At 48.1% G+C, this 11,477-nt stretch overlaps 1 long non-coding RNA gene across 1 annotated transcript; it reads left to right on the top strand.

Moving 5' to 3' along the window:
* The first annotated feature begins 8,388 nt into the window (after positions 1 to 8,388).
* Positions 8,389 to 10,344, top strand: Gm38727. The gene is made up of 3 exons (XR_868645.3): positions 8,389 to 8,549; positions 9,525 to 9,713; positions 10,153 to 10,344. It is a non-coding gene; the product is annotated as a predicted gene, 38727 (long non-coding RNA).
* Positions 10,345 to 11,477: the final 1,133 nt, after the last annotated feature.

Below are 11,477 nucleotides of genomic sequence, written 5' to 3' on the forward strand. Positions count from 1 at the left end.
TCTGAGACTGGCATAATTTGCTTAACACGATTATCTTCGGTTTCATCTACTTTCAAGAATAACATAAACTCACTCTTTTGTGTGTGGGTTCCTGTGTGTGTGTGTGTGTGTGTGTGTGTGTGTATACATATGTATGAAGGTCAGAGGTCAGTTTCCTCAGGCCCCTTCTACCCTTCTTCTTTCTTTTGTTCTTTTCTCTCCTTCTCCCCACTCTCTCTTATTTCCTTTCTTTAGGCAGAATCACACTGTGTAGCCTCGGTTGGTCTGGAACTCATTACGTAGACCAGGCTGGTCTCAAACTCAGAGATTCACTTGCCTCTGCTTGGGCGAAAGGTGTGGCTGCCACCATGCCCGTTATACCTTGTTTCTTGAGCCAGGGCCTAGAGCTTACTAATTAGGATAGGCTGGCTGTCGGCAAGGCTGGGGATCAGGTCTAGGTTTGTTCCCTTTCCCTAGTGCTGGGATTGTAGGCTGTACCAGACCTCCTGGATTTTCAATATGGCCTCTATTTTGTTTGTTTTGGGTTTTTGGTTCTCTCTCTCTCTCTCTCTCTCTCTCTCTCTCTCTCTCTCTCTCTGTGTGTGTGTGTGTGTGTGTGTGTGTGTGTGTGCTTGCAAGGCCAGATCTTAACTGACTGAGCCATCTCCCCAGACCCATCTCATTCTTCTTCATGGCTGAATCCCCACTGTGTATACACTACATATTTTCCTTACCCATTCCTTTGTAGTATGCCTAGATCATTTAATCTCTGCAGCTCCCTAAGACAGAAACACCGTGAGTGCCCTTTGAAAATAAAATGCTTTGACCCCACCCTCACCTTCCTGGACATTCAACTTGATGCCTGGCCCGGCTCCCTGACTCTTGTTGAGACCCAAAGGATGCTGGAACCTGGGTCACTGACCCTTATCAGGTCCCAGCTAATGCCTGGAACCCCTGATCCTCACTGAGGCTCAGGGGAAAGTAGGAGGAAGCCCTGTCCTGCAGGGTGAGTCTTGCACCCAAACTAGAAAACCCCACCATGTCTCCCTGAGAGAAGTTTCACTGACTGGGAAAGACTTGGGAAGATACTGGGAGAAACTGCAGCCTGGAGCCCCTTCCCCAGAGGTTGATAGTCCTGGAAACTCCATCCCAGAAGCCTTTCTGTGCCTGCTGCTGACGGTTCTGAAAAAAGCCACACTTCTGCTTACACACTAAAGTCCTTAGACAGCTCAAGCATTTTTCCTCAATAAATGTATCCTCTCTTTCCTTGAGTTAATGACTCCTTATCCAAGCTCCATTGAGTCGTGTGAAGCTCGCTTCTTCCAAAATGATTTCTTGGTGGTGTAAAAGAAAAGACATGCATACAAAGCATGATGGGAGTAGACAGAGATCGGGAGGAAACGAGTTTCCGAGCGTTCTCACAGTTGGCACGTGAAGAGGGAAGATTAGGGTTTCGTGCCACTAATACTCAAGAAGCAAGGAGCGTATAGATTTCTCAGCAAAGTCTTTTTGTCGGTTCTAAATTTAAACACCCGTCCGCCCACACACAGCAAAAGCAAATTGCTGGCGTGTTGCTTTGCCTGGAGAAATCTTGAAAAGCTTTTGATGCACCTTGGTATGCCTTCTCTCTCTGTGGCAGAGGTCCAGGAACTCTGCCTCCCCAGCACACGGAAGCCCTGGACACATGCTGATCACCTCTGCAGAAGGGAGGCTGGAGAAGAAAGTGGACAGCGTTCTGGTCACATTATAAAGTAGCTCTGAGGGGTCTCCGCTTTGGACTGGTTTGGATCTTGAGCTATTGATGATAAAGAAGAAGTCTGAAGGAAAACGGAGTTTTTTTTTTTTTTTTTGTTTTTTTGTTTTGTTTTGTTTTGTTTTTAAAGGGTGTGTTGGGCTGAGCTGCCTTGTTTCAGGAAAAGGACTTCCCCATGGTTTAACCTGGTGAGTGGTAGAGTTCACACATTTAGGGCTCAGTGGGAAAAGCCCTTACTCTGCAATCTTGAAGACCTGAGTTCAAATCCCCAGAACCCATGTAAAAGCCTGGTGAGGTAATGTGTGTTTGGAATCCTGGTGCTTCTCAGGAATAATGGAAGGTGCAGACGGGAAAACCCGTAAAAGTCCGAGGGGCGGATGCAGCAGCAAACAAGAGTCTCTGCTTCAAACAAGAGGGAGGGGGGTAGTGAGAATCAAAACTTGAGGTTGTCCTCTGACTTTCAGCATGTGACACAGCATGAGAACCTCCCCAGGCACACATCAGACACACGGATAAATTAAAATGCAAAAGATAGCGTCTCTGGCTGTTCTCCAGCGTGTGTTGGAGGGATTGTTGCACCAGAAAGAAAGACATCTCCTTCCCTGTTTTATTTTATGTATTTTTATTTCAAGACAGGATCTCACTATGTCTCCCTGGCTGTCTTGGGGAACTCACTACGTAGACCAGGCTAGCCTTGAACTCACAGAGATCTGCCTGCCTCTGTTTCCAAAGTGCTGGGATTACAGGTGTGTGTCACAAGGCCAGGCTAGAAAGAAGCTTAAGTAATCATATTTAAAATGGCTGTTGCTGGGGCCGGAGGGATGGTTCAGTGGTTGCCTGCACTTGCCACTCCTATTGTTTTTTGTGTGGGTCCCAGGACCCACATATCCCCTTTGGGCTCATGTGTTTGAAAACTTGGTCTGCAGTAGATGCTTAAGGAGCCTTAAGGAGGTGGAGCTTGGCTAGAGGAAGTGGGTCACAGAAGGCGGGCCTTGAGGCTTTATAGACAGACTCCACTTCCTCTTTATGCTCAGCTTTTTGAGTAGTGGATACAATGTGACAGGTCCGCATCCTGCTTCTGCCTCCACATCTACCCTGCCTGCAACCCACCACAGTGGGCATTATCCCTCTGGAACTGTAAGCTTAAGTTGACTTTGTCAGGGTATTTTATGACAGCAACAGAAAAACAAAGTAAGACAACAGTGGAATTAATAGTGTCAATAGTGGGGGCGGAGAGTTTTATAAAGGTCAAGTGTGGTAGACCATTTCTGTAACCCAGCACTTGGGAGGTTGAGGTTTGGAAGATGGCAAGTTTGAGGCTGTCGAATGACACCCTGACTGACTGAAAGTCGACGTGAGAGGCTGGGGACGAAGCTCAGTTGATAGACGAGCACTTGCTTAGCGTGCATACAGCCCCCCTCCCCGCCCCGTTTGATTCTCAGCACTGCTTAAACAGATCATGATAGTGTCTGTCTGTCTTGCTTGACTGGGAGGTCAAGGCAGGAGGATCGGGCCACATAGTGAGTTCAAGGCTAGCCTGGGATGCGTGAGATCGTGTCTCAAAAAGAAAATGAGGTTGCTAGAGAGATGGCTGAACCAGCAAGAGGACTGGCTGCCCTTTCAGAGGAACCGACTTTGAATGGCAACACCTACAGGGTCACTAACAATCCTCAGTATTTCCAGCCCCATGAGGTCCAGTGTCCTCTTCTGGTGTCCGAGTTCACCAGGCAGGCGTGTGCACACACCCGTATACAAGCAAAACACCCATACACACAAAAAATTAAAAATGCAAAAATAATTAAAATAAGCTGATTGAGAGGCAGAACTGGGTTCCACAGTGAACCTGGCTGTTTCCCCAGAACCCATAGCCTGTGACTCACAAGCTCCCAGGATTCCAGTTTCAGCAGAGCCCGGGGCCTTATTTTGGTAATAATAGAGTATTTGTCTAATACTCTAGACATTTTAGTTATGAATGTAGTCAGGATTAACCTACAGAAATAACAATAATTGCAGAGTTGATCTGCATGTTTATAGGGTCACAATTTTTTTTTTTATAACAACCTGGATGGTAGTTCAACCATGATCCTCCGGTAGGATTTTCCAACTCTGTATAAAGAGGAGTGTGCTGATTTTGTACCTATTTACTTTTTTTATTATTTTTAAAAATTTTTTATTTTATCGTTGGATATTCAATCAAATGGCTTCAGGGAACAACTTCAGGTGTCCTTCTTTGGGCCCCCTTCGCCTTTTGTTTTGAGATAGGGTGTATTGTTGGTCTGGACTTCACTAAGTAGGTTAGGTTAGCCAGCCTGGGTGCTTCTAGAGGTCCCTGGAGCCCACCATCAGCTTCCTGTCGGTGATTCAACTTCTTCCAGTCAGTTCATACAAAGGGTTCCTACGTGTAATGCTCCTTATCAGTCTTCTTCACTGAACACCAAAGCTAGGAAGTTCTCTCAGAGCGTGGCCCGTGACTGCACTTCCTCCTTTCAGGGATTAAATGACACACCATTTGCCAAAAGGCTTCGTTTCGGGGGACCTGATACATCCAAGATGTGCTTGGTAGAGTTTCCATCCCTTCCCGGGTCAACAGAGCCATTGCTGCTGCTGGACACACAGACCCAGGAGTACATCTGTGGCTTGCTCTCTGATGTCTCTATTCATGAATATTTGCAAGCAGAAGCATGGTGAGTCAGACCAGTGGGCACGCCTGTATTCTCAGAACTTGGGAGGCCAAGACACGAGAAGCATGAGTTCTAGGTAGCTGGGCTACTTAGTTGAGACTCTTTAAAGAAATGATCATTCTTGATTGTTAATGTGAGTGGGTCTGGAATCAGCCAACAGGTAAGCCATTGAGCACACCTGTAAGGGACTGCCTCGATCCTTTTAATTGAAGTGGAAAGACCCATTCTGCCAGTGGGTGGTACCTTCTGTTGGCAGTTCAGACAAAAAGAAGTCTGAGAAAGAAAAGCGTTTGCTCTTTTGCCTGCTCACCTTCATGCCACACTAGCAAGCACATCTACTTTGTTGTCATCTTGCGGCCACCACCACCAGAACCCAGCTTCTTTAGCCTTCCAGCATGGACCAAAGACCTCTGCAGAACCCCTCTGCCTTCAGCACTGACTGAGACTGCGGCGACATCCAGCCTGGGCATGGACAAGGCGGGTATCAAGTTCTCATCCTCTTCGGAGTGAGCCAGTCATTGCCAGACTTCCCAGACCACTTTATATAAGCCAGTCTGGTAAGTCTCCCTGTAACATAAAACTGACAAACCGTTCTGTTCCTCTAGAGAATCCCGACTTAAACATCTTGTTTCAAAATTTTTTTTTCAATAAAAATAATTCAAAGAAGGACAAGGGCTGGCAGTGTGGGAACCGTACGTACGGCCTCTGTAGCTCCCACTCCATGCTTGGTAAGCCTTAAAGCAGCTTCAGAGACACAGCTCCATCCTTCAGATTTGCTGGGATGATGGCTTAGAGGGAGGTAACACAGGAGGAGTCAGGCTTTAGGAGTCTTCTTCCTGCTAGCCACTCTGCAGCTGAGGGCAGATGGATGGATAGGTGGGTGGGTTGGTTGGTGCATGGATGGGTGGGTGGGTGGGTGGGTGAGTGGATGGATGGATGGATGAATGGGTTGGTGGATAGGTGGGTGGGATGGATGGGTGGATGGATGGATGGATGGATGGATGGATGGATAGATGGATGGATAAATGGGGGTACATGGATGTCTTCCCCACACACACACTCCCATTCCAGGCTCTGCAGTTGACACTCAGCTTCATCAATGCCCTGCCTGTCTCCTGCTCGGAGATGTTCTGGGCTTCACTGAGTGGAACTGTGGACTCCACTAGAACCAAGTCCAGCTTATAAAGCTCTAGCTCAGGGATTCTCAGCCTTCCTAATGTGTGACCCTTTAGTACAGATCCTCCTGTTGTGCTGATTCCCAACCATAAAATTATTTTCATTCCTACTTCATAACTGTAATTTTGCTACTGTTATGAGCCATAATGTGTTTCCTATGACCCTAAGTGACCTCTGTGAAAGGTTCTCACAACCCACAGGTTGAAAACAGCTGCTCTAGGGAGAGACTAATCAGAAATAGGCTAAGTCCTACACTCAAGGCACATTCACATACTAGGTCTGATCTGACCTGCAGAGGGTCAGAGATCGCAACATCTATCCCTATGGCGATGAGTCACTGATCTACTCATGACTCGCCTTCTAGTTATTTCCAATTACATCCCAATTCTGCGATGACAGGCACCCTCCACATCACCTGGCTCTGACCACTGACCTTAATATGTGTGCATACACACATACACCACACGCGCGCGCGCACACACACACACACACACACACACACACACACACACACGTGTATGGGGACCACTGTGCCACTGCACACATGGAGGTCAGAGGGGAACCTGTAGGAGTGGGTTGATTCCTTTCTTCCATCACATGGGTCCTGAGAATTGGACTCAGGTTGGCAGGCTTGCTGCGCCATCTCACCAGCCCTGGGCTATTTTCATTTCCTATCATACAGTCAAGAAACAACAGAGCCTGGTGTGGCACACCTGCAGTCCTAGCATTTGGCAAGCAGAGGCAGAACGTCCAGGAGCACAAGGTTCCTCTGGGTTATACAGAGGCTTTGAGGCCAGGCATTTGAATATATATATATATATATATATATATATATATATATATATTTTTTTTTTTTTTTTCATGCTGGGATGTGGTGTGCCTGTAATCCCAGCACTAGTGTGGCAAAGGCAGGCAGATCTCTGAGTTCAAGGCCAGCCTGGTCTACAGAGTGAGTTTCAGGGCAGCCAGGGCTATACAGAGAAACCCAGTCTCGAACAAACAAAACCCCAAAACAATTAAACCAAAAAAGGAGGAGGAGAAAGAGGAAGAGGAGGAGGAGGAGGCGGCCGCCGTTGTTTTCCCTGTCATGGAAGCCCACTCTCATTGCCTCTGTCAAGATTGTCAGTCTAAATGCAGTGTACTTTTTCCCCTCCAGGAGATATGGAGGGGCTGAGGCGTGGCTCCAGGAGCCCTGCCTAGAATTCCCCCAAAGTGGGGCTGGGATCATAGCTCAGAAGTTTACATTTGCTTAGGACTGAGGCAATCATAGAAACCTTGGGTCATCTTATTGTTTGCTCATTTCACAGACGAGGGAACAGAGGCCCTCAGAAGACAATAGAATTATTCTAGAACCTTGGAAAGCTATCTCCAAGACAGAAGGATTCGCCATGTATGTCTCTCCCCCTCCTTGCCCCAGGCTGTAGCTTTGGAGCCCTGTTTGGTCACCTCCACCACCCACTATGATGGAGTTTGAACCCAGATGCTTGGCCAACTAAGCAAAGGCTCTATTACTGATCAATCCCTCCAGCCCTTCACTGGGGGAGTCTGGGCGCGTGATCTATTGTGGTGCCATGTTCCTTGCTCCTCTCTGGGGAAATTCTAGGTAGGAACTCTACTACTGAGCTACATCTTCAGCCCTCTCTTTACTATCTTGAGACAGGATGAGTTGCCCAGCTGGCCTTGAATTCATTGTGTAGCTCAAGTATGCCTTGAGCTTGCAATCCTCCTGCCTCAGTTTCCCAAGGAGCTGAGATTCCAGGCCTGGGACAGCAGGTCCAGCTGCAAAACTGATTTTTTTTTCTTTCCAGAGCAAAGCAGTGTTGTGAAGTGAGATAGTATGATGTGACTCTTCAAATTGGCCCATGTGTGTCCCTAGGCTGGTGCAGAGGTGCATGTGGCAGTGGTGGAGGCTCAGCACAGGGCTTTCTGGTCACGAAACAGAACCCCAGGGGTTATATGGAAGAAGGACTCACAAAAGGGATTTCTGTCTTTGTATGTTTGGAAGGTTTTCCCCACATTTGAATATCTACAGTTTTGCAAAGAGTCAGGAAGGCTTTCCCACATCCCAGTGTTGACAGCGTTGCAAGTTAGCATAGCGCCAAATGCTCAACCATGAGACAGCTGCTGCTAAACCCTGCCTGTGCAAAACAAGCACGGTGCTGAAGGCAAGCCAGTGGTGCTGAGAGCTAACAAGGGTGCAGGTCAACTGGAACACCTACTATTGTTGGCAGGCATGTGAAGAAGTACTGGCGTGCTGGAAAGCAGTTGGGTAACCAGTCTCGCTTTGTTTTCAGTGCTGGGAATAGAACTCAGAGCCTCACAGATGGGAGGCGAATGCTCTACCACTGAGCTACACCTTCAATCCTGCTTCGGTGGTTTATTTTGTCAGTGCTGGGCATTGAACTTAGAGTCTCCCACATGCACTTTAGTCAACTAAAGTTGGTAAAGGTAGGTAGTCTACCAACTCACACCATCCACTGCCTTCTAGAATAATCTGGAGATGGGCCTCTGGGCGTGCCTGAGCAGGATTATCTTGGGTGTGTTAGCTGAGGTAGGGAGACTTCCACTGTGGGCGGTGCCATTCCCTAGCCTACATCCTCTGCTAGGTTGAGAAAGGGAGCAGAGTGGCAGCCTTGCACTCATGGCATTCTGCTTCCTGACTGGACAATGCCATCAGCTGCAAGACCCTTGACTTCCCAGCCTCAGTGGACTGTACACTGTGGCCAGAATAAAACCTTTCCCCCTTAAGTTAATCTTGTCAGAGTATGTTTTTTTTTTTTTTTTTTAAAGCAACAGAAAATTAACTAAGATGAAAAAGCACTTGTGGCACCGGGATCTGATTTAGCTCTAGAAACTGCATAGAAAGGCCGGACATGGAGGTATGTGTCTATAATTCCAACACTGGACAAGCAGAGAGGAACATCCCTGCGACTTACTGGCTAGCCAGCCTAGCTGAACTGGTGAGTCCCAGGCCAAGGGAGAAACTCTGCCCCCAAAATCAAGGTGGATAGCACCTAATGAACGACCCTGGGATTGACCTCTGACCTCGACACGTATGTGCCCATAGATGAATGTAGACATACCAAGAATTGCAACAGAATCTCAGAGAGGCATTTGCACACATCCATGTTCACAGCAGTGACCGAGACTATGGTGGAACAGAGCCACTTACCTCATGAGCCAGAAGGCAAGAGAGAGGCAGGAGGTACCGGGGTCCCATAGTCTTCAAAAGCATGCTCCCCAGTGACCCAGAGACCTCCAAAATGTCCCGCCATCCCCAAGTGGGATCACCCTGGAGCCCAGGCTTTAACTCAGAGTCCTCTGTGAACCGACTTTGGCAGTTATTGTTGTTTGTTTGTGCCATAAGAGATCCCAGAGCACTGTGTGTGTGTATGTGTGTGTGTGTGTGTGTGTGTGTGTGTGTTTGCATGTGTGCATGCGCACTGGCCTCTGATAGCACATGCTACCTGCCCACATTCCCTCAGCCTCAATACCTCAGTACACAGCTCTCTTTGCTATGGCTGTACCTACATTGCACCGTTGGGAGCATGCTTTGAAAGTGTTCAAGTCACTAACCCATCTACCTACCCACCCATCATCCATCCATCTTCCATCCATCCATTCATCCATCCATCCATCCACCCATCCATCCAGAAATCTATCCATGCACCTATCCAGCCATCCATCTGTCCACCCATCCATGCACACATCCAGTCAGCTACCCATTATTCATCCATCTATGCATGTACACACCCATCAACACACAGCACACCAAGCCATCCATCTGCCTGCTTCATCCATGTATCCATTATTCATCCATCCACTTACCCACCCATCCAGTCACTTATCCACCCAGAAGGGAAATGCTTGCTCTGCTTTTCACTCTGTGAGAGGCCCTGGCCTAAGGGCTGCCTTGCGCACCCACTTCTCTACAGGCTTTTGACAGATACCGAGCTGGTGGCCACAGGTTCTGACAGTGTGGGGTGAAGACAGTAAGAGTCCCCTTCCAGCCAGACCAACAGGCAATAAGGATAAGAAGAACGGAGAGAATACATCCCTAGGAGAAGAGACGTCAAGAAGCCCAGGAGTCTTGGAGATTTAGGGCCTCCTGCCTGATGGATAAGGTTAGTGGTGGCATTATACCACCAAGATTATTTGAGGCTCACTGGGGGCAGAAATCAGGTGAGTCTTCAATTGCATGTTCACATGTATGCTACCTGCTTGTTCCCGCCAGATGTGACATTGCAGTCCTGTGATCCCAGCACTTAGCAGGGGAGGCAGGAAAATCTGGGGTGCAAGGTCATTCTTGGCTATGAGGGAGTTTGAGGCCAGCCTGAGCTACATAAGAGTGTCCTGCATGCAGGCACATGGGTGTGTGTGTGTTTGTGTATGTGTGTGTGTGTACAATGTATTTGGAGCAAGAAGCATTTGTTTTGGCTTACAGTTTGCAAGCAGTCTACTGTGGCACAGCCTGGGCAGTAGCAGTTCTGTGCCCACAGGGGCAACTGGGCTCTCACACTTCTGGTCTTGGTGGAATAGCTACGATTTCCATTTATTTTGTAGATGGGAGTTTACTATGCAGCTGTGGATAGACTGGAATTCCCTATGGAGACCAGGCTGGCCTTGAACTCACAGGGAGCCACGTATCTCTGCTTCCCAAGTGCTGGGAACAGAGGCACACACCGTCATGTAGGTAATAATTTATTTGAAATCAGAAAAAGAGGGAAATAAAGAAAAAAATGCTGGAATCATGACAGACCTGGAGCCTGGGGGTCCATTCATAAGCGCCTGGGTGAACCTAGGGAGGGAGTAAGGGTGGACCCAGGCATCCTGAATAAAAAAAGCCTCAGGGTCCCCTGCCTGGTAAAGAGCATGTATTATCAGACATCACCTCAAGGGGGCAGCAGAGGCCACAGAATAGTGAAGCATCCCCCCCCCCCCCCCCACCTCCAATCCCCAGCCCTTGTGAATTGAGAATCAGCTTCCTCTCTCTCTCTCTCTCTCTCTCTGGGAAACCTGTGAATCCACAGGCAGCCAGTCCCTGGCTCCCTGTGACCCTGCTGTGTTTTCTGGGTTTGTTGTTGTTGTTGTTTTAAATCTATTTTATTTTATGTGTGTGAGTGTTTTGCCTGTGTGTATGTCTGTGCACCACACGTGTGCCTGGTGCCCAAGGAGGCCAGAAAAGAGTGATTGTTTCTCTGCAACTGCTGATGGTTGTGAGCTGTTGTGTGGGTGCTCGGGACCAAATCTGGGTCCTCTACAGGAGTAGCAAGTGCTCTTAACCACAGAGCCATCTCTCCAGCACCCCCTTCTGGGTTTTCTAGTCCCATTTCCTAGAGTATTACCTTTAATTAATTAATTAATTAATTTATTTATTTATTTATAGATAGAGTCTCTTGTAGCCTTAACTTTGCTATGTAGCCAAGGGTGACCTTAAATGCATGATCTTCCTGCCTCCATATCCCAAGTGCTAAAATGACAGGCATAAGTTACTCATCACAGTTGATGTGGTGTTAGGAGTGGAACCCAGAGCCTCCTACATCCAAGGCCAGTCCTGCCCTGGTCAAGCTCCAGATCCGCCCTAGAATGTCATTAGATGAACCGTGGACACTGGGCAGTCAGTCCTTCTGTCATCACACAGGATGTCATCACCATGACAACCAACCAGTTCATTCAGGATCTACATTTGAGTTTTACTTTTCTCTTGTGGTTAGGACAAAGCTGTGATTGTTCCTGCATGCCTCCACCCCCAGCCCCCGGGGAAGGGGGTCCTGCTACCTGCCAGCTTTCTAGTGGGGCTTGAGATTGGTACTGTGTTGTTTCCCTTCTGACCAGTCTGTCTGTGTCTGCTGGTGGCCCGTGTGTTACCTCCATCCATCGTCCCACCT

Source organism: Mus musculus, chromosome 5 (assembly GCF_000001635.26).
Source record: "Mus musculus strain C57BL/6J chromosome 5, GRCm38.p6 C57BL/6J".
Taxonomy (NCBI): domain Eukaryota; kingdom Metazoa; phylum Chordata; class Mammalia; order Rodentia; family Muridae; genus Mus; species Mus musculus.